The following is an 8933-nucleotide window of genomic DNA, read 5'->3' as shown; positions in this document are numbered from 1 at the left end:
TCTTCAAGCATCACAGCCATAATACCTAATTAGCATCACCAAAACAAGGTAGTCATTCAACCCATAAAATAGGATAGGGATAGGAGGTACTTGGTATAACCCACAACTGCTCCAGCAGTATTTCCAGACCAAACGCCAATTTCCTGGTGTGCCAAAAAGCTGCCATTATCTGAATTTAAAAGAAAGCCATTTTTCTGACCAGCTTTTGTCAGTAGACCTTGTTTGAACTCAGCTTACATTAGACTCATCTGGGGCTGGCACAGGTGAAACAAGCTGGTTCTGTGCAATTGATGCACTGTTGAGCCTGCTTCAAAAAGCCTTGTGAAAATACTAGGACAACAGCATGGCCTGCAGAAGTGTGACTAACCCATTGTCATTCCACTGAGAACACCTTATGTGACTCCATCTGCCTGAGATGATCTAAAATGTTAGAAATAAAAAGATGTGAAAGAGCCCTCCTTCTTCTGTGCATGCTCTGCCTGTGACTGCCATACAGATAGCCATGGAAGTTCATGTGAGCTAACTAACTCCATTTTTTTACAGAGTTTGCAGAGGCCTCTGTATTGTTCTGGAATTGCACTGGATGCAATCCTGTCTCTATTAAAGGAAATGGCAGAATTCCTGGTGGCTGGAATTTTAGCCCAGAGCTCTCTAGGGGCCTCAGATTCACTTAGATCATACCTACACAATATCCAGGGTCTTCAGACAGCTAAGGTCTATGGATTTGTTGCTGCAGCTCTTCCTTGTTTACCTCATCCTCTCATTTGCATTTTCAAATGTAAAAAAGGAAAGCATCAGATGAAGAACCATGTCATCCATGACCTCCATATTCATTCTGGTTTTGTCTGTAAGTCCTTTTCCAAGGCTGCAAACTGACCATCTTCATGTGTGACGTTACAGATTAGTAACAAAGTGCTAGCAGTTGACCAAGCTGATGCTGAGGTTTTCACTGGGTTTTGGCTGTGTTTTCCCCCAGCAGAAAAGACCTAAGGGTGCTGGTTGATGGCTGAACATAAGCCAGCTTGTGCCCAGGCAGCCAAGAAGGACAATGGCATCCTGGCCTGTATCAGTGCTAGTGTGGCAGCAGAGCAGGGCAGTGATCATCCCCCTGGTGAGTTCAGTTCTGGGCCCCTCGCTGCAGGAGAGACATTGAGGTGATGGAGCAGGTCTAGAGAAGGGCAATGAAGCTGGTGAAGGATCTGGAGCACAAGACTTAGGAGGAGTAGCAGAGGGAACTGGGGTTGTTTAGTCTGGTGAAGAGAATGCCCAGGGGAAACCTTTTCACTCTCTACAGCTACCTGAAAGGAGGGTGGAGCAAAGCAGTGGCTGATCTTTTCTCCCAAGTAACAAGTGATAAGACAGAAGGAAACGGCCTCATGTGGCAGCAGGGGAGGTTTAATTGTAGATTAGCAAAAATTTTTTCACTGAGAAGGTGATCAGGCATTGGAACAAGCTGCCCAGGGCAGTGGTAGAATCACAGTCCCTGGAAGTGTTTAAAAACTGTGTAGATGAGGCCTTCAGTGACATGGTTTAGTGGTGGCCTCGGCAGTGCTAGGGTAATGGTTGGACTTGATGATCTTAAAGGTCTTTTCCAACCGAGTTGGTTGTATGATTCTGTGGACTTGTATAGTCGGAAGCAGCGGAAGTCCTGACCAGCAGGGGGCAGGCGACACCTCAGAGAAGCGGTGCTGTGCCGCAGGGGGGCAGCTGCCACCTCCTGCCAAAAGTCATCCTCCTCCTCCTCCCTCTCTTCGCCAAAGGGGCTTCCCAAGTCCCAGGACCCTCAGCCTGGTTCCCCGGGGTTTGGAAAGGCTCGGCGGGGCCATGTCTTGGGCAGAAAGTCAGCTGTCCGTGCTTCTGCTCCCGTAGCAGTGAGGTGCTTGGGTGCTTATCTCCCCTGAAACTGGAATTTTCCACCTAAAGTGGAATTTCTCTTACTCAGCTATTTTAGACTGAGGCTGAAGTGAAGGGAAAGGTCTGTTTGTCTCCCCACAGATGATGGAGAGTCATCTGGTCTATGCGGTTAGCTCCTGCACCACAGATGTGTGTAACGTGGATGTTGACACTTCCTTTGGTCTGTAGGTACATAGTTCATTTAGGGAGCTGGAGGCTGCTGCCCTGCTATCCATTATTAGCACTGAGATTTTATATATATTAAATATTATGTATATAGTATATGTATATTTATATATTAAAAGCCCTCAGTGCATATATATAAAAATATATAAATTATATATGTATTTAGATATATCTAAAATCTCAGTGTGTATATATATATATACAGAGAGACATATGTGTGACACGATATTTTTGATGAAAGTTTTTATACAAATATCTCAAGGAGAACCTGAATTCATAGATATCTAGTGGAAGGTGCCCCTGTTCCACTAGGGGAGTTGGAACTAGATGATCTTTAAGGTCCCTTCCAACCCAAACTATTCTGATTCTATGATTCTGTGATATACAGAAGCTTTCTTTTCCACCAATATTTGCATTTTCTTGGATCAATCTGTATTTCCTGTCTCAGTTCCTCCTTCCCCTCCATAAAGCCATGTACATCTCACACCTGCCTACACAGCACTGTAGAAGACCATCACCTTTTTATTCTTTCCAGCCTCAGCACTGGTAGCTTTTGCAAAATGATGTCTTGGTTCCCAGCAGCAGCATCTGGAGCTTTTGGCATAAAAACTTGCACATCTAGAAGTCAACAGGGTACATTACATTGCACAGTTCCACATTAAAGACCCTGTTTCGGTTTTATAAATGACTCACCCAATAGCTCAGTCCACCAAGGCCTGATTTCTAAGAGCAAGTCTGGTCTTTAAGCACATGCTCAAATGCAGGTCCACAACACCAAATTAGCAGTGCATGTGGATGTGACACAGGATTGACGCAGCATGCACGAACATCAGTACTTTGAGTCACTATTTTCAGGGGCAAATTGGGGGTGCTGCTTCTTATGCAACCTCTCCCAAGCCTTGTTACAGCAGGAGCTGCCTCCGTGTTCCTCCCTGGCAATGACCCACTTTGGTCTATGATTATGAAAAGCAATAGTTATAAATAGTTACAATGCTGAGTCTTCTCTCTCCTAGTGCTGGACAGGTAGGAGAAAATTCCATCTATTTGTCCTGCTGCAAAAGACTCATCTTCTTCAATTCAGCTTGATCACACTTTCATCAAGGGTTAGCTTCCCATTACAGAAACAGCATTATACCTCTACTTTTAAAAGCATGCCTTTCTTGAGAACCTTGCTGTGAACGAACAGAGAGCAGGACTTTGCAGAAGTAGTGAAGATACATGCTTACACAAAAGGAGAGGAATGGTAAGCAGGGGAAAAATATCCTCATCTTTTTGCTTCTCTCTTTCTAGTTTACACATCATACAGTAGTTAGAAATTAAATTGAAATATAGCCTGTGGTATAGTGTGATCAGTTGGAAAAGTGAGACCACCAGAGACTTCAATTGATCACACAATAACAGATGGGGTAATAAAACCTGGGACAATAAGGAATATTTGCAGAACAAATGAAAGATCAACTTCCCTTGCAGAAGCAAGAAAATAGGCAAGCATTAAAGAACAATCTAAAAGGCAAATTGATGAGTGAAAGAACATATGGCGAAGACGGAAACTTAAATACACACAGAGGAAAGTATATGTTTTTAAATAGTCTTTACAGCATGCCTGTTTCTAGCCTTTGCATGGTTTGGGTTTGGTTTGTTGGTTTTTTTTTGGTTATTTTTTGTTTTTTTGCTACTGTTTTTGACGGAATAATTCCTTGGATCTCTGCAGTACAAAGCATGAAGGAGCTGGGTACCAAATATAGATTCAGCAAAAGTTTAAAGAAAAGCACAATAGGCGAAGGAAAGAGAAAAGGAGGCTTTATCACAGGTGATGTGAACAAAAATGCTACCAAGACCTTTTTTTCCCAAATATATAATTATAAATGTTTAGAAAGTGAATGCAATTAGAAACGGGATAGGAATCAGCTCTGTTTAGGCTCTGACATTATACTTATCAGTGCAGTACCTAAACAGCAACAACCAGTGTATCCCATACTCCTTTCTGCTTGAAAAAGAAGAAACACAATAAACATGGGAAGGATTAATAAACTACTGAAATACTGCAATACTTAAGGAAGAAGTTTTTTACTGAGAGTGGTGAGGCACTGGAACAGACTGCCCAAAGAAGTTGTAAACGCTCCACCCCTGGCAGTGTTCAAGGCCAGGTTGGACAGAGCCTTGAGTGAGGTGGTCTAGGGTGAGGCTTCCCTCCCTGCTCATGGCAGTGGGGTTGGAACTTGATGATCTTAAGGTCCTTTCCAACCCAAACCATTCTATGATACTATGAATCTCTTGCAACTACTCAGAGTCTGTTGGCAGAGTCTGCTGGCAGAGTCTGCTGCAGGGCTGGAGGAGGCCAGCAGGTGATATACAGTGCCCTTGCAGAGGTTCAGGCTGCAAGAACAGGTCTCTGGGGACCATACAGGACCTCATACATCCAGCACCTCAGCAGCCCCTAATGGTCTGCAGCTTCTGGTGAGGCAGATACGAGAAGCAGAGGTACCCAGATCAGTGCTCATGCCATCCCAAGCTCAATGTGTTCAGAGCAGCATAGATGTGGCCAGTGGTCCTCATCCAGCAGCGGCAACTCCAGGGCCCATTTATAAGAAGTCCATCACAGACTCAGCACCAAGCAGTTCAGCTCCTAACGTGGGCAGGAAGGCTGCCTTTAAGCAGCCCTCTGGCTGTTTAAAATCAGTGCTGGAGCTGCAGGTTTCAGTGAAAACACCAGGCTCTCTTGTTCTCTCACTCTGTACCCAGCTCTTAGCTAGGGAGGTCCCTTAGAGTTCACTGGGACAATCCTGTATTTAGAAGAAAGACCTGCCATCTGTCTGCCAAGTGCAGGGGTGGCAGAGCTGTGACTCAAAACCACTCATGTAGTGGGATAAGCAGCAGAGATGTATAAACCCTCCCTGAGGCCCACAGATGGATCTAGCCTTGTGCAATTCATTGCAAGATCAAAAGTACAGTTGAATAGAACTGATGTAAAAATCCTGGATTTAGAAGTAACATCTTTTTTTTTTTCTTTATTTTTATGTTTTTCTAAATGAGTAATTATTCCTCTTTATGCTGCATTTCCTCTTTCTTATGGTAGTATGAAAAAGACAAATATAAGAAAATTAAATCGAGAAATCTCTACCTATCCCTACCTACAGCCCCATTTGAATACATCATAGTAAATCTTGTCATTCATGGCAATATGAGACTGACAACATGGAGAGAACAGTAACACTGATGCTTATCATCTGGGCTACACTGCAGAGCAGTGTGAGCTGTATCCTCAGCAAAACTATTTCTGGGTTATGACTCATGCAGAGCCCTGTTTTTCTGCTCCTCTTCCAGCTACTCTGACAAACAAGACAGTTACAGGTAAATAAATAATTAACCAGCTATTATTATCAACCAGAATTCAGTAAAGATATTACATATACTGTTGCACCTCCTGCATGCAGCACATCTGGATCCTGAACTCAGCATCACGCTTGTGCAATGACTTGTGCATTGTCCTCAGTTGAAGCTCTCCTGTTTCAGGCCTTGTTCTCATTTTCAGTTGTTTACCTATAGTAGCAGGTCAGTGAAAAAGGGAGGTTTCTGAGGACTCTACAGTCAGGGAAGAGTAGGTGGAGAGGTTGGGAGGAAGAGATGAAAAGGCCAGAGGATTCAAGCCACAGGGTAATGCAGAAACAAGTCTGGCAGTTTGTGAGAGCTTGCTGATAGCAGCTCTGTCACCCTGTTTAAGATCTTCCAAATGATATAGATAGGGTTTGGGGGTTGGGGTTGTAAGGGATTCGCTTTTCTCTTTTTTAAGGATGGGTATGTCTGTGTGTCTCAGCACAGTTAAAGATAACCAGATGGAAGTTACAAGAGTGATATAGTGTTTATCTGAGGTTGGTGAAGAGTCCTCTTCACCCTACCCACAGTCGCAAAGTTGAGCCTGCAGAGATTTCAGAAGCTGAGCTCATGGGCCCAGCCATCTTGTACCACCCAGTTAACTTTGACAAACAGAATTAACATAGGAAGCATCCACACCCTCCCCCCCTCTGGATGGGAGAGGATTTGTGCTCTATGGGCCTGCTTTGTCTACACTGTGTTTCATCTTTTTGCTGGCTTAACAAGGGGGCAAAATCTTGACATAATCCTAAACTCCTGACTACCAGAAAGCAGGAACTGCCTTTATAAGGCTTACCTGAAAAAAAAAACCAAAAACCTCAGTGTCTGTTTCAGATAGCTAGGCACAACCAGAATTTAAATAGTAAGAACACAAGTGCTCATGTATGGCACATTAGGATCCAATCAGGATGCACAGCCAAGGGACTTAACCTTCTATGAAGATTCTTTTATTGGAAGCCCATTAAAAAGCTGCTATAAATTCATTCTTTTGTTTGAACTGGTACAAGCACCTCAAAATATAGCAACAGCTTTCCAGTTTCTTGAGTGTTAAGGCTTTTGGGCTCATCTTTCTGAAACACTTAGCAGTTTCCTCTCTCCTCCAGCCATTTTATGTTATCTTCTTTTATTTGGGGGGGGGGGGGGTTGGTTGTGAGTGGGATATTTTTCAGTGTGCTAACACTGTGACAGTGAAGCTCTTCCCTCAGGCTGGTTTTATTTTGTGGACATCTGAAACATTTGGGATCAGATTGCATACTGGCAAGTAGGACAATGGCATTGCCATAATGAGCTGGAGGCTAATTTATAGGCTTTGCAGATGTGAATGCATTAGCATGCAAATCATGAGCAGCCCCTGCCTATAAATAAAAGAACTTACCTTGCCAAGAGATGGCTGTCCCAAAAATATAATGACTATTGTAAATTATGGGCAGATGTTAGATTTTAGCTCCCTTTGTATTCCTGTTTGTGCTTCTCTAAGGAAGCATTTAAAGGTAAAATATATAATCCAGTGCATGGCACAGGCAGTTATAATCTTTGCTGCCCAGTGCTGTTATTACCTTTTGCCAACTGCCACTCCTTCATTTGTTAGAAAAAAAAAGCTTTTCAGACTTGTCAGCAACTTTGAATAATGTTACTACATGGCAGCACTCTGAAAAGGAGGGATGAATTGTGGTGAATGCACCGAAATGTGGCTCAGGAGAAGTTTTGTGTTCAGAGCTCTTCCTCAAACATAGTTCTTCCCCAAACTTGTGTGTGGCCTTGGGTAAATCATTTAAGCAGTCCATGCCATCATTTCTTTACCTAAGAAATAAGCAAAATTAAAGTTTGTTTTACCTTTTTAGATAGTGTTTTGGGGTAAAGTGTGTCTTTGCTGTCTACCAGTAGAAAGTTCTAAAGTGCACACTCCTGGAAGCAGAAATAACAACAGAAATAGCTTCTGAAGTTAGAACTTCAGAAGATATTTAGGAATTACCTCAAATCCTATAAGAGCAAAAACCTAAGTTTTTTTTTTTTTGGAATTCGATAAAAAGGACTTCATGAGACTGTACTTACTGATGTCATTGGCTTTAGCAAGCCATGAAAACATGCAGTGCTGATGTCTCTATAACTTTGCCAACTTTCTGCCACTCCCTACTTCCCCAAAACACTTTTAATGGTACAAAAGTAGAAGCAGCAAAACTGAGTATTTCCTACAAGTTTCATCAAAATACATTGCCTTGTGGAGGACAGAATGCCAAAGTATCATCTTCCTCCCCTAGAAGAGAAGCTCTACAGTGAGCTCAGAATCTCAGAACTGTTAACTTTTGCTGCTCATAGAGCTAGTTGTTTCTTCCTAAAGTCTTTTTTGTTTTTTTTTTTTTATTTTTTTGTTTTGTGTTTTTTTGTTTTTGTTTTTGGGTTTTTTTTTTGAGGTTTGTTCCAGTGAAAGAAAAATCTTTCTGAAAGTGAAGCTGGCCTGTTGGAGAGAAGGCTCACTGACAGCTTTGCTTATTTTATGGACACGTTACATCAACTAAGCCTTTGCCATCTGCTCTGCCCTGGATTGTAAATGGAAAAAAAACCACCCCAACCCAACCAAACAAAAAGAACAAATTACAAGAGCATCGAGGAGATAAAAGTGATTTAACTGCCTGTATATGCTCTACCAATAATGCTTGCAACGAAGATGTTCATTCTCATGATTCAGACACAAATCACAAGGAAAACAGAAAATTCCCTGCTGAGCTGGAGTTTTTCTTGAAGCAAACCTTACTCCACAAGAGCATTTAACTGTACTTATATGAAATTACATGAGCTTTATGTAAAGACTGTCTTTAAATATTTTTTATGTTGTTTGCAGCTCAGGCAGTAAGGCACAATGTTAAGGGATAATGCCTATGGTGGAGGAACGTGTGAGGCAATAAATGGCTTTTGTAGGTAACTGAACACCACAGCAAGCCTGTGAGATATCTGAGAAGCAGAGAAGGCATTCATTGAAAATATGTCCCAGTGCCATGTTCAACAAGCAAGACGTTAAACAAACACGAATGTGAAGACTGTGGTTTTCTGGTCATGTGAGAATTTGGGAAATCTGTGCAGCTAGTTTGCTAGAGAATAACCATCAGAAGGCACTGTGGTGAGTAGATTAATGGAGCAAAAAATTAGGACTGGGGAAAAAATTGATGAAATTCAGCATACACAGCTGTCAATAAAGATACTTCATCTGTGGGAATAATGTGGTAAATTCTCGTATCAACATGCAGCTTGTTATATAGTACTCTTGCTGTATTGTTAAGCATAAAGACAAAAGACATGAATCATCCATACAATATATCATCAATTTTCCCTTAAGAAATGAAATTATGATCTGATGTCTTGCGTTCATATGTGGAACTCGATTAAGTGTGAGCATAATGGGGAAAGATCATTAATGAAAAGATTAACAAGCAGTATATCTATTGCTTGAATGTCTCCTTAAGTTAATTAAGTTAATAAAATTTCAT

This window comes from Pezoporus occidentalis, unplaced genomic scaffold (assembly GCF_034315485.1).
Source record: "Pezoporus occidentalis ecotype Australia unplaced genomic scaffold, CSIRO_AGI_Poc_V1 ctg248, whole genome shotgun sequence".
NCBI classification, from domain to species: domain Eukaryota; kingdom Metazoa; phylum Chordata; class Aves; order Psittaciformes; family Psittacidae; genus Pezoporus; species Pezoporus occidentalis.
The sequence above is the reverse complement of the archived record's forward strand: the minus strand, read 5'-3'. Positions refer to the sequence as shown.